The sequence below is a fragment of the Epinephelus fuscoguttatus genome, linkage group LG18 (assembly GCF_011397635.1).
Source record: "Epinephelus fuscoguttatus linkage group LG18, E.fuscoguttatus.final_Chr_v1".
Taxonomy (NCBI): domain Eukaryota; kingdom Metazoa; phylum Chordata; class Actinopteri; order Perciformes; family Serranidae; genus Epinephelus; species Epinephelus fuscoguttatus.
The window spans coordinates 32,374,765-32,401,910 of NC_064769.1; the positions used below are offsets into that span (position 1 = coordinate 32,374,765).

The following is a 27,146-nucleotide window of genomic DNA, read 5'->3' on the forward strand; positions in this document are numbered from 1 at the left end:
GTCAAAGTATTTCTGTATGTAACATGCCTGTAACGTGCCTCATAATAACATGAGAAGAAGTACTTAAATTTGGAAGACTATATCATAAAGCTTCTAATATGAAAAGTTGGCACGCCTGACAACCGGTTTTATCTTGCTCAAAGTTATGTTTTTATTAAAATTGCAGAGTAAATAGTCCATCTTTAAATCAGATCATCACATATACAGCAAACAGCATCTAAGCAAACAAGTACACATCTGCCTGCAGCCATGTACGCCTGAGTCTCCCCCTTGTACAGTAGGTAGGATTCTCCTTTGGCCAACTGGTAGATGTTTGCTTTCCATTGTGGGACACCACGGTTTAAATTTGGTCTGTTAGACTTGTGTGAAATAGAGGAGCTTCTATCGCAACAAGAGCACAAATACAGCACAGTGGTCATGCAAGTATTTTGAGAAATCACTCAAAGCAAACAGATTTCCCCACTGCTGGGTTCTATGTGGTTCCACTCGATCCTTTCCCATCCTAGGGTAGCCTTTGCCAGACGCTACAAGTGACTGTATACAACATGTCTTTCTAAGTAATTTTGTATTTTCTGTTTTTCCTTCTCTTTCTCCACATGACTGTGCTATGCTCTGTGCTTTAAAGGGCAAAGAAGAACCACATGTGGGTGGCAGGGAAACCAAATACTGATTTCAGGCTGGATCTTGTGGTGGTCACAGCGATGTGAGAGATTTTAAATTTCCATCAGACATTGACATTAAGTGTTTTGTCATGGTTACTTTACAATCATTACGCTTTACATTCCTGCTGTCACTTGACCAAGAGACATGTCAGATTATGATCACAGACCAATCATAGTTTACTGTCTTTGGAGACTGTCCTCACGAGAACAATGACAGCACTGATCGTTCCTAAATGCCTAAAACAACCTTTGCTCACGTTTCCCTGACAAGAACCTTTTATGACTGCTGTCTGTTAGGAGCTGAGGTTGATAAAACCTGTTATGGAGGAGGACGAGGTGGATGGCTGGGCCCACAATGCCTGCGAGCACTGTTTGGAACCCGTGTTTGACCAACAGTGAGTGATCTTTCCCCAACGTCAACTAGGTTGTTTTTGTGCCTAAACCTAACTAAACCTTATTTACTGCTAAACCAATTGGTGGTTGTTAGAAAAAATCATGTTTTGGCTTAAAATACTTGAGTTTGCTGGCACTAAAACATAGCTATGTCTTGGCTTGAAACGCAATGAAACTTGACGAAAAGTACAATGCCAACATTTTCTCTGGTGACTGGACTGTTAGAACAGTGGCAAATAAAAGAGGGTCATTTTGAATTATTTTTGTAAGTCATTGTTAAGAGTTTTGAAGACAAATACACGTGATGGCATCTTGCCATTGGTTGGTTTCAGAAGGTAATGACAAATTACCCTTTTTGTCATTTAATTTGGGCAGCTTGGGTTTTTCATGACCTGCATGATGAGCCAAGGTAAACAGGAAGTAGGGGACAGAAGCATCACTTCTAAAATCAGAGGAATCAACAACCATGGCATCATAGATATTGCCAATAGTCAAAAAACCTATGCCGTCCCCTATGTCGTAGCCTGACGTGCACCTCCCCAGAAATGTAACTGCACACCATGGCAACGCAGACCTCCTGTCATTTTTGTAAGCTGAAACCTTTTCCCTCAGTGGAAACAAAGCTTTTATTTACTTTAATGTCACAGATAAGAAACAATAAATTGTGAAGACAGTAAAGCCTCCACAAAAATAGCATTTTATGTCTTGTTTGTGATTTATTCTGGCTTCAGGAAATCTCTGCTGGTCACTAGGCTGATTTATATAATGTAAAATGCCGTTGGCCCGTGCTAATAACGTTAGCTTGTTATATTTGTTTGGAAAACGTGTTTAGTATAAGACAGTTGTTTTGTCAGTGAACCTTGTGACTTGTAATGGAGCCAAATTTTCTAACATTACCTTTGTTAAATGTTGCTGTTGTCCCTGGCTTCATATGAGCAGAGGAAAAGTCTGCTACCCACTAAGCTAATTTATACAATGTAAAATGCCATAGGCTTGTGCTAATAATGTTAGCATGTTGTATTTGTGGGGAAAATGTGTCCAGAATGCTGCGAGTTATAGTGAAGCTGATTTGTGTACTTGTGTTTGACACTGTCTCTATTAAGCCATGTTTAATGAGTGTTTAATGTGTGTTTTGGATGGGTTTTGAATCAACTCAAATTCACAGCACTTCACAGAAAACCCATCGCTGACTAGTGTTTTGGAGGTGTAACTGCAGAGTGACACAGACACACCAGCACAAGTATAAATGCTCACAACAGCAAAGGCTATGGTGTAAGCTCTGCAAGTATAAATCCATCATGAGGCGTCCAAGATGCTTAATTCTTCCACTGTAACACTCTACGCTGGATTAGGGCTGCAGCCAATTTACCACAAAATATCTGTTTAATCAGTTTATAATTTGGTCTGTAACATGCCAGCTTTTTTTTTTAGTGCCACAGCTTCCTAAACCCCAAGGTGATGCCAACAAATGTCTTGTTTTGTCTGACCCACACTTAAAAGGCCTATATTCAGTGTTGCATTGCAATAAGAGAAAAGAAGCAAATCCCAGAGCTACTTAAAAATGACTTTGGCGAAAAGTCAACAATCAAAATACCTGCAATAGTTCTACACGGGGAAAAAACTTTAAATAGTTGGGCCAGACCCTCCATTTATGTTCGATCATGCCTTTTTTGGGGCTAATATTGGTGATAAACGGAGCCTGCTTGTGGAGCCTGTCCTGAATTACGTCTGAGTGGTGGTGTACTTTGAGGATATGGCACTGATGTGCTTAAATAACATTCAATTTAAGTGACATATTCGACTTAATGGGACAAATGAGCAAATGTCCTATTGTTCGATGCACCGTGGCTTTTACACTTCATTTCATTCCACAGCGGCGGCGGTTGGTTTACTACAAACACCTCACTAAGTGTTCACAGATGGTGTAAAGTTGGCAGACATAACTGTCCCTTCACCAAATACTTTCTCATAACCTGAGAACCCCGTATTAAAAAAAAGGTTTTCACTTCACTTGGACACCGGCACCGGCAGACAGGAGGAAATATTTCCAATGTATTATGTGGAGGGTTAATTGGTAAGGAATACAATATGTCTTTGAGTCCCTGAGTGTCAGTCTCACGCTCTCTTTTTTTTCTCTCCCCTTCACTCCACCCCTCTCTCCTTTCCTGTCTCTTTCCTAACAAGTTACTGAAAAAAAAAATGTGTTTCCAATTAGGCTCTGAGGGAAAAAGAACAACTCTCAACTGCGAACACTACAAGAAATGTCTTCAGTAACAGGACATTTACGTCATGAGATATCAGTCTTTCAGTAGATAAGTGGGAAGAATGCGAATTAGATTAATTAAATGCACTTGTTTGCACTAAAGTTTCACCTGTTTTCTGTGTTTTAAGATTAAAAATCCACCGTTTAAAGAAAACTCTTCACTTTAAGTTGCAGTGAAATGCTGTGACACCTTTTAAAAAAGCAAATAACGTGCGCAAATGTCACTGCCGCTCTTTATTCAAATGCATTTTTTGCAGTGAGTGTGTGTCTGTGTGTGAATGTGTGTGTGTGTGAGTGACGTCATGTGCAGACAAAGGTCCTCTCCTGCAGAGTGTGTGTGGCAGTCGGTCGGTCAGAGAAAGAGAGGGAGAGCTTGGCGGAGCCGCCGCGCCAGCGCAGAGAGGCACGGAGACGCAGCAGAGAGCATCAAGGCGACTTCATCTGGAGACGAATCAATTGAACAGCTTCACAAACAGGGACACGCTGCTGGTGGAGAGAATAAAAACAAATAAAGCATCGGAGGAGGTGTTGCTTTTCTGCACGGACATAAAATGAAAGGGTTACCTGGCTGTATTTTGGATTTGGAATCTTTTATTACACCGCTGCGACTTTGACACAAGAGTTGCGCAGGCTGAGTCTCTAGGAGTTTTGTGTTGGAGGGATTTCAGGCACCTCGAATCAAACTTGAGTTGGACATCCAGAAACCAGTCAGGGAGTAAGCTACCCACCTACTGCTTTCATTGGAAAGAAAACACAGTAAGTATTTCTTATTGCATGAATCCTTATTTTTAAAAACAGTTCTTCTCCAAAGCGCACTTACGCGCGTCTTAAATGCACGCACGGATGTAGGCATCTTTACATAATCAAAGTATACCTGCCACGTAGACGCGGCTGGAAAGCGTTCGGTTGAGATAAAGCCTTTGATGGCATTAGCAGATGCCTGAATCCGCTGTGCGCACCGTTATTTCGATATGGGGAGCTGTGCGCACACAGGGGTCGAGAACGGGGACGCGGCTGGAATGAAGGACTTGTTGCGCCAGAGCTGGGCTCTTTATCAAACACTGGGATTGGAACAATATTTGTGGAAGGGAGTGAACGGAAAAAAAACACGCGGGCGTTGGGTCTGGGAGTAAAAAAAGTTTGACATCTGTCTTGATTTTCCACGCTGATGTGCAGTCAGAGAATGTGTTTGGAATTTTTTGTTTTCTTGATGGGACCTCTTCCTTTCTCACCCCCAAGTGTAACCCCCTTCCTAAACAAAACAAAAAACAAGTTATCCATAATCAGCTGTCATACTTCATACTTACATTAGTGTCAGCACTTGTAGGTGTAACTGCTAAACATGCTGAAGAGGCCAGCAGCAGACTAATAGTCCCCAAACGCTTCTTGCGGTGTTGGCATCCTCCCAAAGTATGCGCCTTGATGCTGTCTACTACCGGCAGGAGTCAACACACCGTGCTGTGCCCTGGACTCAGGCCTTCAAATACAACACTTCCATGAACTAACTTAGTGTCTCACTGAACTCTGTTAGAGATGGGACACTGGCAAAACTCGTGATGTGGTTTGGTCCTGCAGCTGCCAGAACAAGATCAGAAATGCTAGATGATTCGCAGGCAGACAGAATGTTAGCCTGCAGCAAGGATGGAGATAAAGTATGCAGCAGGGTGCCTGTGATTGTTACTACATGTCCTGCTGTGACACAAATATAAAGACATCATTTGTTGTGTCTTTTAAGCTACACAGAACACAACATATTAATGATCATTCCTGCATCTAGACCAGGTTCGGCCAGGTGTTTCCTGTTGTTCTGATGACACGATAACTCATGCGAATAGCTTTGGTTTTTCATTCAAATCAAAGGTGCGCATAAAAAGGGTTCTTGGTAATGTTTAGCATTTACAGGAATACGCATTAACCACAAAGTTCAAGGTGGTAATGAATGTGTGTCATACTCACTGAGTCCATTCAGAGGCTGCAAAAGTTTACTCTAAAGAAGGGCATCTTAAACACTTTTTTTTCTGCCCGACGAGTGCTGGTTGATGAAGCTGTCCAACATTTTTGCGCTAAGCAGAATATCTCAATGACTTCTGGCCAGACTACTGTGCAACTTGGCATTTGTGTCCCTAGAGGGGAATTCCTAATCTCTCTGGAGCCTCTTGAAGTTTCATTGATAGCAGGTCAGGTTGGACTTTTTACTTGATTAACATTTAAGTCTCTTAGAATAAAACTAATGTCCCAGTTGCTATGTAATTTGTGCACATTTGTCACCTTCAGAGGTCGAATTTGAACACTTTTGGTAACTTCTTGACCTTTCCCTCGAGTGCCATCACCAGGCAAGCATTTTCTAATTGTTCTACCCTCTTGAGTTTCCTTCATTTAAACCCTCAGGCTGAAAAATGCATTTGTACTTAAACTCACATCAAAAGAGAGATAAGAACTGAGCACTTAAATGTTCCACAGATGATCACAGATTGGGCAAACAGGTGGCTAAGGAAGTTTCCATCGGTCTCTCTACACCCTCCTTTCATAGCATTACAGAAACCCAACACAAGCCTTGAAGGTGCTGCTAAATACCCACATCCTCTTGTTGGGGTATGATTGGTTTTAATAGCTTGATTTGCCTTCATCTTTGTTGTGCTGCAGTTTGTTCTCTATTATTTTCATTGTTTTCTTCTGTTCTCTTTGTTCTCTTTGTTGTTTGTTGTTGTTGACATGATTCGACTTGGCTTGACTAGAGTTAGTGTCAAAGACAGCAGTGAAGAGGGAACTGGTGGCTCTGTCCATTTGGGTCATTATATGAGCTTTCATTTAGTGCCACTGTTAAGACAATTATTGACGCCTTTATGCAAATTATCGTCCCTGAAAGTAGATAATAAATACAAAAGGGCAAATCACCTTGATTTTTCTTGGATGTTCATTATCTCCATATATTGGCGATCCAGTGGCTTTTCTTTCACCCACATTTCCACATGAAAACAAAAAATAAAAGCCCCTTTTACACTGCCAGATTTTCTGTGAATGTTGGGCCGTTTTGCCGGCAAGCTGCAAGCGTTTAAAGACACAGAGCCGGATTGGCGAGTTGATCCGAGGTGCCCGATTTTCCGCCTCGTAGGGTAGACATATTGGCGGAACCTTTTTGGTTTAAAAAGAACGAGGCGGCCTTCCGCCACAGGAGGGGCTGTTGATGACGGAAAACAGCTGATAGCAGGAATTAGCGAGCAGCTAGTAGCAAGAGGGAAACACAAACCTGACAGACACTGTAAAGATGAGCAACTGGGGAGACAAGGAATTGCGCGCCCTCCTTGCCCTCACAAACGAAGAGACCATTAACCGTCAGATGACGGGGACGGTGAAGGACGGGCCGACTTATGAGAGAATCACCGAAGGACTGACCCGCTGCTGCTTCCGTCCCACGTCACTGTTTACATCACACGCTGAGCTACACGTTTTGTTACTTGCTCACGCCCCCCATTACCCCGAAAAAGGCACATTCTGTATAAACAAAAGTAGGTAGTCGGCATTTTGCTGCACTCCCTGATTTTGCTTTTATACTGCCAATGCTGAAAAAAGACTGACTGGGCTTTCCTGCAAATTTGCACAACTCCTGTTTGAAAAGTGCTAAAGTTTGCAATTCATCTTTTTTTTAGCCACTTGTAAAGGTCTACAGTGAAAACCAGTCATATACTCCCTGCGTGCTAGGTGTCCGTGCCCTTTTGATGCTACCCAATTAATACTGATCTGACGCTCAAATGGTGTGTGTGTGTGTGTGTGTGTGTGTGTGTTTATTTGTGAATTCACAAGAGACGGTGAGAACACTGTTTACCTCCCACCCACTGCCACAAACCTCAGGGGGTCATTGATGGTAAATCGGAGTGTGAGAACCATTTACACTTCTGTGGATAGATTAGGTCTGTAGCTTTCAAGGTGTTTTATTTACGGAATCCACATTCTCAGAATAATATTTTGCATTTGTTGACTTAATATGTTACAGTAAACTGTTTTTCCCCTGGTTGACATGTGGGAACTTTTGAACAATTTCATCTTATGGTATGACGCTTTGAGAAATCTCTTGCATGTTGACTTTAACTAGGCTGAGACACATCCAACTGCCATAGACAGAAGTGGGATAAGATAACTAAGGCATAGGGTCTTTTTCATGTTCAGCCTTGGGTGAAAAAAAAAGACATTTAACCTTTTCCACTTTGGACATGAAGAATTATTACTTGTTGTTGCGAAATTCCTCAGAAACAGGGCTGCAGCCCACTTGGTGTCCTGACCTATGGTTTATTGAACCAAGGCCAGCTTTGCTGCTTATAGATCTTAATTTAGTCACTCTCACCAATATGCTGACAACACTCACGCAAATGTGTAACTGGACAATTTAAAAAACAAAAGAGATGATAAGCTTTAGTGATTCAAGACAGTTTAGGGTCATCACACTCTTTTAGATGTGACTCACATGATAAAATAGCTTCCTTTCCTTGAAAACAAAAATGTGACCTTTTTACCCATATCTTAGTCGTATACATATGATATATTATGATGCATATTCTCCAGCATTTTGGCACAAGCACAGCTGCTGCAGTGGGCTGTGACATGAGGAGATAAGATGACAGGAGAAGACAGGAAGACAGTGAGACAGAATAACAGTTTGGAGTTGTGTTGAGATAGCAAATAAAAATGTTGCCTCCCTGTGACAGCCTTTGCATACAGAGCGATCTGCAAGAGATAATGGTTTATTAAAAGCAGAACGGTTGAGCTTTTGTTCGATTTACTGAACTTTATTTTGTGTCACATACAGCATGAGATAACAGTCAAACTTTCCAAAACACTTCACAGTCTCAGAACCCATTGACAACTGGTCGGACGATAATAAGCCTCTGGGGTTCAGCTTATCTGTTTAAGCATATATCTGAATATGAATGCAGAAAAAAAGTTAGTTAAAAGCTAAATTGTCATTAAACAATGATGGATGCTTTGCGCCTCATAGCCCTGTTTCCACTGAGCAGTACGATACAGTTCAGTTCAGTTCAGTTCAGTTCGGCATGCTTTTGTTCCACTGTGAAAAGTTGTGGATGGTGCCAATGGAACTGTTCCGTACCGTTCCCATTTTTGGTCCCCCTCTGTTGGGGTACCTAGCACACAGATCTGGTACTAAAAGGTGGAGCTGTGAACACTGCAGTCTGATTGGTCAATAGAGGACAAGTTGTGGCTGGTGTTGAAGCTCATTTAACTACTGTTATGGCCTCTTGCAGCAGCTGGAGTCTGAGAAAGAAAAAATTTAATGCACTGGGCCAGCTGCCGTCAACTTTTAAGGTGGGACGTTAACTTGTAATGTTACCCAGTGCATGAGTTGACGATGTGAATCCATCAACACACCTTAAATTTCACTGTGAGAACTTTTGCCATTACTTAAGTTTTTATTGTCTCTCTTGGATGACATACACTTTTAGTAATAAGTGGATCCTCAAACATTTAAAATATATATCAATTTAGACGCGCTAGGAGAAAAAACATGCATCGCTGAGCATCATTCCTGTGGGCTCCAGCAACACTGGAACGGAGATGAAACGCTAGAACCGCGACGCCAGTAAAACCATTGTTTTCCCGTGATACGGCGCATCTGACTGGCGTTCTAGTGTCTTTTTAGATGGGCGTTTTTCCCGGCATCTTTTTAGACGCGCGTTTTTGTAGACGCTTCTTTTTAGACGTGCGTAGACACTGAAAAGTTTAAATATTTTCAACTTTATGAGCGTCAGACGCCAGTAGCTAGCGCGCATTGAATAAGCACTTCCGGCGTTTCAAGCGTCTTTGAAGCGTCCGAGTCTCTAGCGTCTCATTTCTGTGTGATCGCCCCCTAAATGCACAAATAAATAATAAATATCCCATGGAGAGAGACTCTCACTGCAGCCTGTTCTATTTTGTTCTGAAAATGTTGGCATGCAACCTCGTTCTGTGGACGATAAATGAGGTGTAGGTCACCAGTGATAAGGAAATACAGCTGGTGCTTGATGGAGCAGTGAGTGACAACCCCGCCCACATTTAAGGGTACTGTTTGTGGAAACGCTAGGGTCTAGCGGGTTAGCGGGTTGTCTGAAGGGTTACTTTTGGTTCCAAAGGTACCATATCGAGAGTGTTCAGTGGTGTATATGTATTCAAATATCTGTTTATAGTGATTAAATATTTAGCAAATATGTATTATTGTATTGGCCATCCTCATTTTCATGTATCTTAGGACTTCTCAGTGGATAATCGCACTGTGTTACCCTGGATGTAACACACCAGCACTCCAAATACGAGGTCAGCATAGTTCTCAGGAGCTCTGTGGTTTCCTCAGTAACCATGGAAGAGGTGCAGGCTATTAATCCTCAAAGTTCTGGTTGATAGATCTGACAGGATTACAAAAATACACTCATCCCAGATTTATTCCACAACTTGTGAAATGCTGAAATGCATCAGGGATAAGCTGATACTTCTGACTTCTGACCTCCTTGTGCAAACTAAACAAAACTCCCACCGCAAGGACTTATCGTCTCCCCCAAAGATGACTGCTTTATGTTTCCCTGCGTGAGCTCCGACATCCGTCAAGAGAAAGGGTCCTTGAAACATCTGTGTTGTGATTACTGAAGGCACGATTCCTCCTCCCCCTCGTCTAAGGACCTGCATTCCACCCATTCTTACTCCCAAGGTCCAGACTGTTTCCACATTCATGCAGGTAACACAGTCGCATTTTGTGAGCCACTGTGGAGGAAAGAAATCTCCTTCAAGTGCATGTGAGCGGGGAAATGATTCGAGCAAGAGTTGGTACAAAGCTTAGTTTTATCACCAGCATTATCTCCTAAGTGCTCTTTGCATTCACACTTGTATACACGTTCGTTTGTGGAGCTTCTCAGCGCCATTTCTGTGGGAATTCTGAAGAAGGATGCAAATGTTTCTGCTTCAGTTTCCTTTCCAGCTCATATGTGAGTTTGTGGTCAGACCACTTCTTCTTCTTCAACGGCTTATCATGATTTAGTGGTCGATCACATGACACGCCACAGTGAGTCGGTCTCGATCATGCTTTTGGTTTGCAGTGACATGGGACTTGTAAGCGTAACACACAATGGTCGGTCAGTCTGCTGCAATGAAAAAAAGGTAAAAACCTACCTCAAGCTTCAACCGTCCCACTTGTGCTCGGTAATTTTTGTTTTCATCATGATAAAAACATCATATTCTGTGATATGCAAAAATGCCTGTGTGATTACCAGCAACGACTGTGAGGCTGGTTTCAGTTTTGTTTGGAAGATACACACTTGCTCTCTTTTGGTTGGACAGAAGAGGAAATGGCAGATTGATGCAAGGAATTGAACAGCTGCTGCTGAGAACTTTACTTATTTTAATTCAACTAAATAAACTGAAAAGTAGTGGCCTCCACTCCTAAAATTGCCTTTAATGTGACTGCTGTCTAAAGCCCCTTTCCCACTGGACAAAAAACCCACGAACATCTGGCTTTTGTATTTAATGTGAACGGTTACAATCAGTATTTGCTCCTGGGACAAATGACTCTGCAATAATCACGGGTATTTATCAGCTCTAGCTCTGAATGGCTTCGATCTGCAGGGATGGATATACAACATCCAGATGGACATGCAAATTCCTGCCCTTTTAATGGTGTATACAGTGACCACCACACAATTCCATGTGTTTCCCCGTCCAAGCAGTGTTCAAACATTGCTCCAAATTAGTCGGCACCACCTTTGAAAGAGAGAGTGATGAAGTAACAGATATGAAAAAGCTTTTTACTGTTTACTCGCCCTATTTTAGGCACATCCATTGTATCCATTGATGAATTTAAGGGCAGCATATAGAATGTGACGATAGAGACACGTGCTTGAGGCCAGTATGTTTGAATAGTTGTTGTTTTATTGTAGGTTTTTGGATTATATGTTGTATTTGTTGCATTTGAAACGTGTTTTCATTGGCTGCTACTTCGGCCAGGTCTCTCTTGTAAAAGAGATTTTCAGTCTCAATGTGCCCTCCTGGTTGCAAATCTGTAATATTGATCGTGGTACACCAGAATAACACTGGTCTACTGGCAATGGGAAAGGAATATATTGCCAATTTCTAGTGGGTTTTCCCACATTTAAAAGTGAAATACTTGCATTAACTGTGTGTATAGTGGTGAGACATTCAGACAGGTGGCGGGGATAGTGACCACCTACATTTTGTTGGAGGAATATTTTGGTGAATATGTTGTACAAAGTGCCACCTGGTTGTGACAATGCAGAATTGCATGGATTTACAAAATTAAGGCCAGGGTGAAGACCTTGTATTGTATCATCAGGCTTTAGCATGGCCACTTGGCACAGGCAGAAAGAGAAACTGTGTTAAAATCATCATCAGTTTGGCAACCAATAAGAAGGCCTCTTTAACTGTTAAAGACGTCCTGCTGAATGATTGTATAGATGGCCGTGGTAAATTTCTGATAACGCACTGCAGACTGCTCTGGCCATCAGACACATCAGACACATCTGTATGTTCTGCTAACGCACACTAAAATATAAATGTACAAAGGTCCTCCTCCCACTCGTCTCTCTGCCTCCTCATTTTCATCTCAGATAACGTAAAAATAAAACTGTGGTTTTGACAGGAAGCTGTTCTCATCAGTTTACAGACACAGCTGCCATTGTGTGTGTACACATGCATGACACACAAAAAATGCAGTTGAGAATAGTCGACATTTTTGACATTGTTATCTCATAATGTGGTCACTGCATGTTCAGTTGGATGATGACGGCAAAGGGAAGCGTAGCTATGCTAGCATGTTACCCAACACAACATCCTCTTATTATGACACATTAAGGATACTTTTTGAAAAGTTTTATGTTCTCAACAATGTTGTTGCCCTTGGTCAAATGTTCAACATATATTTCCCTGGGTCAATATGTTGAAATAATCCACCTACAGCTAAAATCTAGGAATGTTATATTTGAAAATTTCCAGTCTTCGAACAGAAATTCCTGCACACTGCTCTTGGTCAGCTTCACAATTTATTAGCAACACTAACGTTTCAGTCGTCCTGGACTTTTGTCAAGAGTGTTCAACACCATTATTTCCAACATTGAGCTTAACTAGAAAGTGCTTCACCCATTTCACAGGTGTGCACAAGTGTGGGAGGATTAATCAGGTGTGGGTGTGTCTCAATAATTGACAACAGCCTGTGCACCATATGTCACATATCCCACAAACAAAACAACAAGGAAACAAGAAAAAAACCAAAGGAAAACCTGAAAACTGAAGCTTCTTACGCAATAAAGGGTATTTTAAAGGCTATAGAGCTTAAATATCCGTTATCTCCTAAAGGATAAGATGATGAGATACCATGGCATGTCATGCTATTAAGGATCTGGGGATCTCAAAAGACCAATTTATAACACAAAGCACAAGAGAATACAATGCTGACCCTTTTGAATGATTAATGAAAGCTGCAAGGCCGATGTGTTTACGCATAAGATCAACATTGTTTTTCTTGTTCCCTTGTTCTTTCAGTTGTGGTGTATGTGACATATGGTGCACAGGCTGTTGACAATTATTGAGAAACACACCCACAGCTAATTACTTGCCTCACACCTGTGCAAACCTGTGAAATGGGTGGGCCAGTTTCTATTTAAGCTCAGTGTTGGAACACTCTTGATGAAGGTCCAGGAAGACCGAAATGTTGGTGTTACTAAAAAGTTGTGAGGCTGAGCAAAAGCAGTGCGCAGGATTTTCTATTCAAAGACTCAAGTAATATTTCCCAACATACCTGTATCTGATGGCAGTTGTGCAAATGCCTTTCCTCAAACTAATATTTGATACATTAGCCCTAAAATATGCAGGCAGGACAGTTCTCTTGACTTAAGACTTTGGACAGAAAAGATTTTTATTATTCAAACTGCATTTTAAATGGCCATCTTGCTTTGTTCATTTGTGATTCACACTAGCCCTCTCTAATCTCTCACAGTGTTGGGTTATATCAAGAGACACACATGCTCACAACTCAACACAAGACTAGAGCTTCTTTTCCACTGCACAAAAACCCCACTAACACTCACTAATTACTGGCTTATGTCTTCAATAGGAAAGGCTACAATCGGCATTCACTCCTGGGACAAATGGCAGTAGTATTGGATATTTATTGGCTCCAACTGCGAATGGCTTTGATCAGCAGTGATGGAAATATGAACCCTTGGTGTACACACCAATTGTAGCCCATTTGCCAGCATGATGCAGTGACAGGCTGCCACAAAATATCGTCCGTCCTTATCCAAGCAGCACCTCAACATCATACCAGATTAAGTCAGCACGAAGTTTAAGAAAGACTACTGTTTGCTAACCTGTTTTCTGGCCTGTCCATGACATTGAATGTGGCAGATCAGTAAAAACGAAACAGAAAGGCATAGTCATCTTCTGACTGTAGAGCCATGTACACACCTCTATTCTACTGGTGATGGGAAAGCAGTCTGTCGCCTATTTGTAACAGGTTTTCTCCAGGTTAAAAAAACCTTCATACACACGCTAATTTGGGTGGAAGAAGGGTATAAGACCCTGGGAACATACAGGAAAGATTCCATAAGGAGCCATCATGGGAATTGTTTATCATGTCTTTCAGCTGTTCCCTATCGTTTTACTACATCTGGTGCTGAAAATCCCCTTGAAAATAGCGTACATTCTCATGGTTGCTTCATGTCGTTAATCCTCAGAGAATGTACAGAAGAGTTGTGCAAGCTAGAGGGACAACTCCTAGCTAGTTAGCAAGGTAGCTAGTCAGGGTTAGCACCCCAAAGCAGGACTGTGAGACGTGGCTCCTGCAGGGCAATCAGTGTATTTAACATATCCAGACAACTCAGGGAAATGGAGGCTGGCACTGAGAAAATAAAAAGATGATGAGAAAGAAATAGAGTGGAAAAAGAAAGAAAGAAAAGCAGGTCTCGGCATACCTGTTGAGCCCCATTGACTCTACAGACTCATGCTCACTGTCTGCAGCTGTTAATGTGTACATACTGCTGTGCTGTCATTGTTGCGGGAGTTGCCATTGCGCTCCACCCAGAAAGTTGAGTTTACTGTGCAATCTAGGTGGCACAACAGCATCTTTAACACCATGCGATGGCATTCCCAGAGACCATATATGACAGTGAGACTCTGTGTATGTGGCAGTGGACCTCTAAATTGTCCTCTATTGGGAAGCAGAGCAGACATATCAGGATTATATTATGATGCAGGCTAGACAAAAGGATTTTGGTCAGAGTGACCAACCGTTCTAATCAGCTGTTGGTCACACCATGAGCTCAGCAGGCCGCAATGTTTAAAATTTTGAGAGCAAAAACCACTATGGTGCAATTTCAGAGGCTCGTGCTGGCAGGCACTGGACCGCATCAGCTTGAGAAAAGAGCATGTGGTGGCCCTTACTGCACGGGCAACTCTTCACTGCTCGTGTTAATTCTATTGTGCATGCGTGTGTGTGTGTTTGTGTGTATATGAGGCTTAAAACTGTATAAAGGATGTCTGAAATTAGTCATGGGAGCGACAGAAAGAGGAACCAAAATGTGCAAAAATGAGGAAATTATTTTAATACCCAGCTGTATCTCAGGAATATCCCTTCAATATAAACAGTAGTCTTTGCAGATATCTTGAACTTGCTGTGCTGTGCAGTGGAAAAACCCTCTTACAGTGCTGCGCTTCACAACTTGAGATACACATTGCATGTTCATTCATACTTGGTGACCCCTCTGTATTGTTGTGTTGGCTTTGCAGTTTTGGATCTGAAGTGAAACCGTGACCATGAGCTTAAATTGCTGACTCTCCACTTTATTTTGAGGGTGTTTATATTCACATGATGGACCATGTTGTATTTGCTAAAAATTGAGATGCAAGTGAGCCCTGCCACAGTTGATCTGATCAGAGTATAAAATGGTTTTGCCCATGTCAAGAAAGCAGTAGAGTGAGAAAGAGTATTCTCGGCTGTGGAAGTTGGAATATTTATTGAGGGGAAGACACTTTTGGTACTGAAATAGTGCATTCTCCCCGCAGGAGGAAGGCTACATGTGAGTCAGCAGTTTGTAAACCTGTCATTCAAACTTGGCCCCTCCTCCCTACACTGCTTGTAGTACACTGCAAGCTACTGTTGGAATGTTACATTTGTTGTAATGGTCAAGCTGATACTTTAGAAAGCTAACTTAGCTAACTCCCAGCACCTTCCCATTGACAGAAAACAGGCCAACTTTGTGGCGCTCTTTATCCACATCCTTTCATCCAGAGCTCGTCAGCACTGAAAGTGAAAGTGAAAGCCAACTCCAGATTTCACTCTAATTTTGGAACGAGCTTTCACTGGCGTTGTTTCAACTCCCTGTATTTGCATCTTCTCAGTGCTGTGTTTGTGGCTTTTATCGTAGCTTCTCCTTTGATGTGTAGTGCCTCTACTAGTGCTTCTTCTAAAGTCCCAACCTCACCTGCTCGCTGTTACTGGCTAGAGGCTACATGTCCATGAACCAATGGTTCCCAACTGGTCCAGCCATGGGATCCAGATTTCGCCTTAAAGGGATAGTGCACCCAAAAATGAAAATTCAGCCATTATCAACTCACCCATATGCCGATGGAGGCTCAGGTGAAGTTTTAGAGTCCTCACATCACTTGCAGAGATCCAGGGGGAGAGTGGGTAGCAACACAACTCCACCTAATGGAGGCTTACGGCGCCCCAGATTCAAACGTCCAAAAACACATAGTTGAAACCACAAAGTATCTCCATACTGCTCGTCCGTGGTGATCCAAGTGTCCTGAAGCCTCGACATAATAAGTTGTTTGGAAAAACGTCATTTGAACTTTGTTTTTGGCCTCATTGTAGCCTGTAGCTCTAACTGCCTCTGGTTTCAATTATGTGTTTTTGGCCTCATTGTAGCCTGTAGCTCTGACTGCCTCTCTGTACGCCACGCTCAAGTGTCCTTCTAAGGACACTTGGATCACTACTGACGAGCAGTATGGAGATATATTGGAGATATCTGGGGCGCCGTAAGCCTCCATTAGGTGGAGTTCTGTTGCTACCCCCTCTCCCCTGGGATCTCCGCAAGGGATGTGAGGACTCTAAAACTTCCCCTGAGCCTCCCTCGGCATATGGGTGAGTAGATAATGGCTGAATTTTCATTTTTGGGTGCACTATCCCTTTAATCATTAGTTCAAGGTCCACACAGTTTAAGACATCCGGCATCATACCTGTCATGTTTCTGTCAAGTAGCTGTCTGTTATTTACTTACTCTACAGCAGGAAATGGCCCTTCAAAATAAAAGCTTTGTGCTGGAAATTCACTGTACTTGAAATTAAAGTGTGTTTTTTACAAACTTTACGTGTTTGAGAGTCACTTGCAGTCCATTCAAAATGAACCAGCGACCCACTTTTGGACCTCGACCCACCAGTTGGGAACCACTGCCTTAAACATCCCAACCACAGCAGAATTAAGAAGAAAATCAGAAAATGCTGTAATGCTGTGCCATCGGCAGATGGGTCATAAGTGATGATTCAAAGGGATTGCTTTTGTATGAGTCTATACTTTTATTAAGGAAAACTCATGGTATGCATGGTATACCTTTAAAATGCCTGATGTAATCACCAAGGTGGTTGATTTCTGGTACTTGAAAATCCTTGAACTACATGAAAAAAGGTACACTTAAAGTATTTGATTTGCTGCTTTAATCATATTGCAGCAAACTGGAGCCATTAAAATAGGGAAAACTCTGCATTTAAAGCTGTAGAGAACGGTAATGACGACAGCCTGTTGCATTGCTGGTCTTTGTCTCTTGGTCTTTACTGCTGGCACTTAAGTGTTTTTGTTTGAACTTTTACTGAGGATTGTTCATAAAGACACCTGCTTTTCCCAGATGTTAAAACTTAGATGCAGTTTCCTCTGATGTAGTGGTCAGTCAGCAGCATTAAAGCAGATGCAGTGGATACATTTCCACCTCTAAATAGGAAAACCTTAAACAAAATGAAGCATAAGCACAAACACTTATTTTTTTGTGCCTTTGTCAACCCTTAAGTAAATATGGACAAATGTGATTTGACTGTTTGGTGCTGTTTTTATATACAGTGCAGCAGCTTTGGAAAGTGTTCACTTTTTGCACAACTACACAGCATGTAATTGATTCAATTTAGCATTTATTAAATGTACTTTTCAAGAAAAAAACAATATTGACAGAGAAAAGAGAAAATATGGATTTTTTTTTTTTTGCAAATTTATAAATAAAGAAATGACATCTCTCATTCACATAACTACTCAATAAAATGTTCTCCTCTGGTGAGACAAAATGCAGCCAAATACTCTGAGGTCCTTGAAGTAAGCCTGCTCCAGAGTGCACGCAGTTTCAGACTGGGACGAATATTCACCTTCCAGCACGACGCTCACCAAGACACCGTTGTGCTTCAGCACAAGTCTCTGAGTGTCACTGAATGACTCAGCCAACGACTAGATTACCATAGAAAATTTGTGGAGAGACCTTAAGATGGCAGCTGACAGATGCTCTACATCCAGTCTGACTGAGTGTGACAGGGCTTGCCAGCATGAATGCTTTGCTTTTGTGAAGTACTTGGTAACTGCTGTTTGCCTTCAGTCTGGTCTTTAGCAAGTGGAACATGTACAGTTGGACTGAGGTCAGGTGACTGGCTTGGCCGGTCAAGAACATTCCACTGGTTGGCCATAGAAACTCCTCGGTTGTCTTGTGTGTGCGTTTAAAAATACTGTCCTGCTGCATTGTTCCAAAACTGGGCATCTGGGGACTATTTAGAATCGGGCCAAAAGTCAGCCAATATGGCTACAAAGACCTTCAACTCTGAAGCTAAGAGTTAGCACTTGAACCTTGTAATCATTGGTTTGTTACCTCCGCCAAAGAGGTTGTGTTTGTGGCTTCTTTGTTGGTTTGTCAGCAGGAATACGGAAAAACTACAGGCCCAATTTCCATGAAACTTGCTAGAAAGGTGTTACATGGTTCAAGGAAGAACCCATGAGTCATGGGTGCACAAATATTTTTCACTCCCTCCCACTGACATTTTGAGATAGGGCATATGGCCTTGGTGAAGGTCTGCGCTCTCTGACTGCCCTTCTAGTTTCAAATGTAATGTGCCGAACTACAGCAATGTGTCCTTTCCAAATTCTCACAGACTATGTTTCACAATTATTGCATAATTTCTTTTCATGGAAGATTCCCTAAAGTCTAATGTAAATTGTATACAAACCTTTCCAATGCACTCGCAGTCTAATGGCCTACCGGCATACAAGCGTTTGTTTTCAGTGATGAATTTGAAGAACGCTTTTGAGTCAAACCCTGAAATCTCTGCAGACCGCACTGACGCAATCCCATATTGCATCTGAGCTGCGGTGATGTAATCTGTGGAATCTGTCTCCAATAGTGTGATTTCATTAGAGGATGACTGCACACACCCAACAATAAACTGCAGAGGAACCTGACACATATGGTGGAGGCTGTTTATCTGCAGTCAGTCACTGCTAAATAAGTTTGGTTATCATAATGAAACGCCAAGTGCTTTGGGACCAAGTTGAACCACATGTACTGTGTATTTGCGTGTTAGTTAATGTGTGAAGTTGTGTACTCACCATGTATTTGTGCCATGCAGATTATGCTGCTCTAAACTGCATTTCTGAGGGGTTTTTCCAAGGATTAATTTCAAGCTTATATTTTTCCCCATTCCTGCCATTCAGCTTAAAAACCTGCTTTACCAAAACATGTGGAACAGATCATAGCAGAAAGACCTTAAAGCAAAAAAGCTTATTAGATGGACGTTTGCTAAATGAAAGGGTGTGTTATATGCTGTTCCGCAGATAATAACCCAAGAGCTGGATTTCAGTTGTCACTAGGCTTTCCCAAGCTATGATCCCTGGAATAATTTATAGCCAAATTAAAAAGGCTTTTATATGTAATTTATGATTCTGGCTGTTATGTAGAAATAAAACATTGCTTTCGGTGGCCTTGGACAAACCAGAAGCCACTGTGAAAGCCACTCAGACTGTCTCTGCAGAGCTGAGTGTAATTTAGCAGTTAACTCCTTCTCTGTGGGGAATAAAACATTATTTTGTCAAAAGAACATCCAAGACTAAACGCTCAAGAAATGCTGCCGTTGGTGGTGTGATGAAATGCTGCTTCCCCAATCTCCTGTAGTGTGGTTTCCTGAGTATCACCATTTGAAGTTATATTCTCCACAGATTCCCCTAATTCAAATCTATTCTAGTCAAAGATGGTCTCCCCCTAGAATACCCGAGTCAACTTGTGTTGAGTCTGTTTTTTTTATTTTTTATTTTTATCTCCTACAAAATTAGTTCAGAATCCCCTAATTCTGTTCTGTTCTTGTTGGGTGAAGTCAGGCCAAATATAGTCTACCCTATAAAACAAAGTAGATTCTATTCTATACTATTTCAGTCATGTTGAGTCAAATATGCACAAGTCCATGAGGAAAAAAAAAACATTCTGTTGGAGCCATGTAAAATATGGTCTAGAATACAACTTAGTCATATAAATTATTCTATACTATTCTCTAGTATAGTCACGTTTAGACAAATACACACTAGTCCATGAAAAAACTAGAACAACCACTTCAGAGACATGATGTTGAGTAATGGCCAGAAGACTTTTGGCCTTTTGGATACTTAATGTCATCCTTTCATCATTTTTTTAAACTATATTTTTGGGTGAAATCCTGACATAATTGGCATACGAATTCTTCAGAATTCTGATTTCATAATCATGTGTCGTGAGGTCATAGTGACCTTGACATATGACCACCAAATTCTAGTCACAATATTTTTGCGTCCAAGTTGACATTTGTAACAAATTTGAGGAAATTCCCTCATGGTCTTTTTGATGTATCACTTTCACAACAATGAAATGGACGCAACAGATGGACAAATTCATAATCAGTTCATCCTTGACTCAAAGTGGATGTTGGGGCTAAATTTGAAAAAAAGAAAAAAAAAATCCCCTCCAAGGTGCTCTTGAGATATTGTGTTTTCACAATAATGAGACAGATCATGGTGACCTTGACCTTTTGACTACCAAAAAAACTAATCAGTTCATTGTTGAGTCCAAGTGGACATTTGCGTCAAATTTGAAGAAATTCCCTCAAGGTGTTTTTTTGATTTCTCATTCATGAGAATGCGACGAACAGGGTCACAGTGAACACAGTGAACACAGTGACCTTGACCTTTGATAACCAAATTCCACTCACTTCATCCATGATTCAGAGTGGATGTTTGTGCTAAATGTGGCAAAATTCCTTCAAGGCACAGTGGAATTGACCTTTCTCCACCAAATTCTAATCAGTTCATCACTGAGTCCAAGTGGACGTTTGTGTCAAATTTGAAGAAATTCCATTAAGGTGTCTTTTTAGATATCACATTCATGAGAATGCAACGGACAAGGTCACAGTGACTTTGACCTACTATGACCAAATTATAATCGTCCTTGACTCAAAGCGGATGTTTGTGGTTAATTGAAAAAGAAAATCCGTCAAGGTGTTCTTGAGATATCACGTTCACAATAATGAGACAGATCATGATAATCTTGACCTTTGACCACCAAAAAACTAATTAGTTCATCGTTTAGTCAGAGCAGACGTTTGTGTCAAATTTGAAGAAAGTCCCTCAAGATGTTTTTTAAATATTGCATTCACAAGAATGTAATGGATGAGGTCACAGTAACCTTAAACTTGATAACCAAATTCTAATCGGTTCATCCTTGACTCAAAGTGGATGACTGAGCTAAATCTGAAACAAAAAATCCCTTTAAGGTTGTCCTGAAATATCGCAATGACAACAACGACATGGACACAAGGTCACAGTAACCTTGACCTTTGGCAACCATATCAGCTCATCCTTGACTCAAAGTGGATGTTTGTGGTAAATTTGGAAAAAAAAATCCCTCAAGGTGATCTTGAGACATTGTATTCATAATAATGTGACAGGTCATGGTGATCTTGACCTTTGACCACCAAAAAACGAATCGATTCATTGTTATGACATTTGACAATTGACATTTGTTTCATGGCTATCATCGGTACAAAGGCACAAAAACACATTCCATTTAAGCCATATCAAATAGGCCTAGGGTTTATTTTATAAGGCTAAATGGGTTCAATTTTGTTCCATTCCATTTCTATTCTATTCCAATATGGTCTAGTTTGCCTGACAAATCATGTTTTTTCCTACATTCTAGTCAACTTTGGTCCCCTTTGCAGGACTTGTCACGTTCTATATGGTTCTTTTCTATTCTATTCCATCTGAGTTAAATGTGGTTTAGTTTATGTGACTAATCACATTTAATTTGGTTCCTTTCTTCTCCACTCTTTTCTTCTCTATCTTAGTCATCACATTTAATGACTGAACATGTGTCGGTGTGGGGCTTCGTGGGCTGAGATGGAAGTGCTTAAGTGGTTGGAGGGGTATCATCCACTGACGAGCCGTGAATCAGCCCGTCACGGCTGCAGTCACACATGACTCAACACCAGCTCTCAATCCAGCCCTTGTGCTGAGCTCTGCCGCTCCGCAGCAACTGTTTGAGACTATGTGTGCGAGCATGGTGTGTGTGCACTCGCCCGTGATGTTGAGGAGAAAGTAAGAGAATGAAAGCCTATGTGTGAATGTGTGAGTGTTTGTGTGTATTCGGGGTTCTAGAAGTCCTGTTTCTCTGCTTTCTGGGGTGGGAGTGGTGAAACAATGGGCACATTGTGCGGAGACTTGGCAAAGTGGAGACGTAGGGGAGGAGGAGGAGTGAGGAGGAGAGGAGGAGACAGGAGAGGAAAGCTGAGGAAAAGAGAGGTGATTGAAGATGAGTTGAAGGGAGAGAAGAGAAGAGGGGTTACAAGGAAGCATAGATGAGAGGAAAGGAAGCAGTGTGGAAAAGAGTTATGGAAGGAGAAGGACAGGAAAGGGGAAAGGGATCAAGGTGGAGGAAAGAGTAGCAACTATGGAAAGGGCAAGGCAAGAGTGAGAGGAAAGAAAAAGAGTGGAGAAGAGTTGAGAGAGGGTGAGGTGCAAGGATTTCTAATGAAATGGGAGAGTAGAAAGGAAAGGAGAATATATAATCAGTGTGAAGATGCTGAGGAGGAGCTGAGGAAGCAAGGAAGAAGGGTGGAGGGAGAGAGGATGAATAAAGTATTAGAAATGGGGCAAAAGGAACAGAACAATATGTGGAACATAGTTGGAAAGGAGGACAAGTGAGAGGAGAGCTGGAAGAAGTATGGAAAGTTTTCTCAGTTTCACATGTCAGACATTTAATACGTATACTGCCACAACAGTGCCAAGTGGGAATTTGGGGATCAGACTCACTTTCAGAATTGAAATCTTTATACCCTGGTTGCACTAAAACGTAGCTCGTCAATCATTTCAACAAAGTAAAGCGGGCTATGAGGTAGCAGCCCTGAGACCTCCAAACAAATGGGCACCCCTGACCCATGATTGGCATACTTCACGTACTTTCACGTCCTGGACGTTTCAGCTACTCATTTGTCATGTGAAGAATATTAAAGGTACAAAGTCACCACATGGTAGCCAGAAAAAATGTCAGGGGGATATAAAGTCTCTGTTACTGTTACCGTAGGTATCAACCAATAAGCTAAGTGTGAACTAAGGCTGCTTTCAGACCTAGAGTTGTCTTGCTTTGGTCCAAATCAGGGACTAATTTTCTCACAATGTTACATAATTGCCTAGAGTTGGTTCGTGTTCTCACGGCAGCATTTACAAGCGGACCAGATCAAATATCTTGTGTGAGAAAGCTGCTCTTGATTGGTCAGAATTTCCATGTGGGAAAAATCCAGGAAGTAAAGCAAAAGTTGAAGAAGAGTACACTTGCAAGATAAATGTGACACTTTCTAATGTCACAGTGGAGGGACAACTACGCAGGTTGATTTTAGCGCTGCTCATCGTGGACTATATTGCTGTCATTGTTCATTTTAGTCAAACCATACAGTTTGAAAACGAGGCACGGCTCCAACTAGAAAACAATGTTTTGATGCATTGGATGTGCTGAATGTGCACATTAAGGCAGTACAGGAGGAGGTGCACATTAATAATCCTCCAGGACTGTAACATGCTCATGTTTAACCCAAACAATGTGTCATGTGACTGCAGTTGGTTCACATCCAGGTCGGAACACCTTCTCACCACAAATGAACTGCACCAGAGTTCATTTGTAACCAGACCAAGACAACCTCTTCAAGAAGGCCTCTGTCTGGTTGTTTTGTTGTATTCCAGTGTGATTGCTGTGTTCACACCTGCCGAAACAAACCGCACTGAGGGGGCAAATGAACTTCGATTGGACCGAACCAAACAGGGCAGGTGTGAAAGCACCCTAACTAATCTGAGATACAGGCCTAAACTTAACAGGCAGTTTTACTCTGAAGCAGACTCAGCAGTTTGCAAGCACTCAGTGAAGAGACTCTCTATCACTTTCAGATGTTACCTCCATCATTCATAACTCATTCACATCAAAGTCTGCTTTGCAAAATGCTGCACAGCTGAACTCTGCGATTTGGCTGATTTATTTTACACACTAAAAATAGTTTTTTACATCTTTTAAAAATCATCGTCAGGCCCCAGATGCATGCAGTGGAATTGTTATTGGGTATGGTAATTTATGCATAACTGTAATAACACTTCAATGCTTCGTGACTTTTTATGTAAATGGATCATTCTTACAGAGCTAGAAACCACATCAGACAATTTACTGTGAGATGCCATGATGATGAACTGCAGGGACCATTTGGGGTTATAAAACAGCATATTTGCCTGAACTTTAACATTCAAATGGGATTCATATGATCATATTTTTGTTTTTCGAAGCCAGAACATGGATGCTGTTCTCCATTAAAGAGCTTGTTACCATAATTTCTTGTGAAACTATATATCAGTATGATAGACTGAAACACTCATAAATGTTCCTGAATACAGACTAAACTTTCTCTCTGCATTGGAATAACATGTCAAACAGGGAATTAAGTGGTGTTCTCCGTAAAGCTTTATTTCTCTCAGGACTGTAATAACAAAAGTAACCAGAAGGTTGGATGATGGATTGTTGAGAAACTGGGAGCAGACTTTAGTTTAGTTACCGTCTGAATTTTATTTCAGACACTCAACTGTTCTGTCTGGGCCCAGCCGAGTTCCCACAGTGCTTATTATATTGACAGATAAAGCCAGATAAGGGTCTCTCTCAACACTGAGAAGTCTTAATTTATAAAAGACAAGACGACAAAAGGTTTTTGGCCATCTGGCCTTCAACATTAGGTGTTTTTAGACCGCAAATAACGTTTGTCATAGTTCTAAGAACCTGCATTTTTAGTGCATTTACTTCATTAAAACAAGGAACAATAGTTCTTAGAACCCCATTTTGAGGGACCTTTTTTTAGCTTGTATACCAGAGTAGGTACACTTCCAGCACAAGAGGAACCTCGAGTGACCTAATTGTACGTTGACTGATCAAACCAGTGAGCCATTGGTTCACATTTCAGCGCTCCTACTGATGGTGTGAATGCAAAAGCACCCCCAAAACAAGCTCTTGAAGGTATGTAGTTCTTGGGGGAGCTCCTCATCGGACAGTTCCTCTTGGGGAGTTCTCCGGACCGTTGGTTCGAAAACACCCATTGTGTACTATACAGTGCTGATGCCTAAAATAGCGAAAACAGGTGATCCTTTCTAAGGTAATTAATACTTCACCGAATGTAACAAGGTAGATCTTTAAATAACAACCAACCAGCATCTACTTGGAACAAGGCAGAGGTTGGCAAGACTTGCTAGGCCATGACATCTCGTCACACAAGACATTCACTCTTAAAACATTTTTCTTAAACAAGTAGAATATCTTTATCAAATTTTAAGTGGCAGTAACTATAAACCAATGCAAAGAAAAACAGATAAAACTGAAATGCTGATAATCATATTTTCAATAATAACAGCAGTAGACTCAACCATGGTTTAATGATTGGGGTGATATGGCACCGTCCACTGTTGTCCTTAGACTTGGGCCAGAAGAATTGAATGCTAGATCATTCATTCATTCATTCATTCATTTTCCATAGCTGCTTATCCTATTAAGGGTCGCAGGGGGTTGGAGCCTATCCCAGCTGACATTGGGCAAGAGGCGGGGTACGCCCTGGACAGGTTGCTGAACTATCACAGGGCTGAATGCTAGGTCCAAAGGTTGTAAAGATATGTTGCAACAAGTTCTCCAAATGAAAGCACAAAATAAGTAATTTGTATCTGCCCTTTACAACCAAAGCATTTCTGATCGGTCACCCTCCAGACCTGGTTCAGGATGTGACAACACTATGGTTAAAGGTTTGGATTAGGTCTAGATACAAATATGACTTGGTTAGGGTTAGGGAAACATTGTTGTTTGGGTTAGATTTACTTCTTTGGTTAGGGGATGTTCATCGCCATGGTTACAGTACTAACCATGTGGTTATGGTCAGGCGATGACTGTGGTCATGGTTAAAAGAAACCAAGTGTTGATAGGAAATGGGGAGCTGAGAGCGGTCCCCAGTGTTACAGTCAGATGTTGTGGTGACATCCATCCACCCATCACTGTCAAGCCTCAGAAATAATACTCCTGTCATTAATTTCCCTTGCTGCCAGGGGGCTTTATATATGTCATTTTGAGGTGATTTTCCTAAACAACTGATTGTTTATTTCTCTGGAGAACAGTCTTGGATATTGGATGTTGTTGTCTATCCGTCCATCCAAGATATTGTGGCCACGATTCCATCACATTTCATGTTCATATATTTACGGCTCTTTAAAGGAATACCTCAACGCCCAAATGATCATTTGTATGTGAATTACTCACCTCATGTTACATTGAATTTCTGATAGAAAACTTTGATTTTCTTGCATGTCTCATGTCAACGAGATCCAAAAATGGAGACAATTCTTAATGAACTTTGTTTGTATTATTGTGTGATTTAGGTATATCCAAACTAATCCTTTAAAAATCCAAAGTTATTATGCATGACAGTTTTTAAATGAATGTTTCAACATAGTTTTGTTGTTGTGAACTGTGGACCCTAATGACTATTCAGCAAGAATTCTTCCTGTTTTTGGATTCTTCGTTCACTAGAGGCATGTACAATTCAACAACGTACGACGTGCAAGGTACCCCTGAGTGTGTTGGTTGTTGACGTTCTAGGATATCGTCTCAGGTTCTCTTCTTTCAAGATACGCTTGAACTGCTCTCACTGTGTGATGTAGGACCACTGTTTTTGAGCCACGATGAAAGACTGCCACGATTCTTTATCCAAAAATATCTGATCCGATCCGATCTAAAAGTCGGATTGCCATGACATAATGCCATTACATTTTGGATACTCCAGCTCTCCTGTCTAGTTTGCACATGATATACCTCATAATCCGTTCCGAATATTTCCATACAATGACCATAAACCTTTTGATTTCAATGAACATATGATGACCTGTACCCCATCTTCATGATTTGTTCATTTCAACTTGCATTGTGGGAGCTAATGAGCTTTGCAGTCTCTCATAGCTGCAAGTGGAACAAGAACTTAGGGACTGTAGATCTTGTCCTGCAGCTCATCCTGCAAGGGTATTAAATATGTGCTCATATATTTAAAAGTAGGAGTATGTGTTTGCTCATTTGCAGACAAGAGATGAAGTGTGTGTGTGATTGGGAGACTACAATAATTGAGTGTGTGTGTTAATTAGGCGTATGAATATACGGATGCAGCCCTGGCGCTGATGCTTGAGTTATGACCTCACTTGAATGTATTCCAGGGTGGTCCTTTCAAAGCCTGTTACACACACACAC

At 41.4% G+C, this 27,146-nt stretch overlaps 1 protein-coding gene across 1 annotated transcript in view; it reads left to right on the plus strand.

Moving 5' to 3' along the window:
* The first annotated feature begins 3,663 nt into the window (after positions 1–3,663).
* Positions 3,664–27,146, plus strand: part of lpar1 (lysophosphatidic acid receptor 1) — a 59,081-nt gene continuing 35,598 nt past the window's right edge. The window contains exon 1 of the mRNA XM_049603657.1: positions 3,664–4,074. The gene's annotated coding sequence lies outside the window, so the exon portion shown is untranslated. The remainder of the gene's footprint in view (positions 4,075–27,146) is intronic.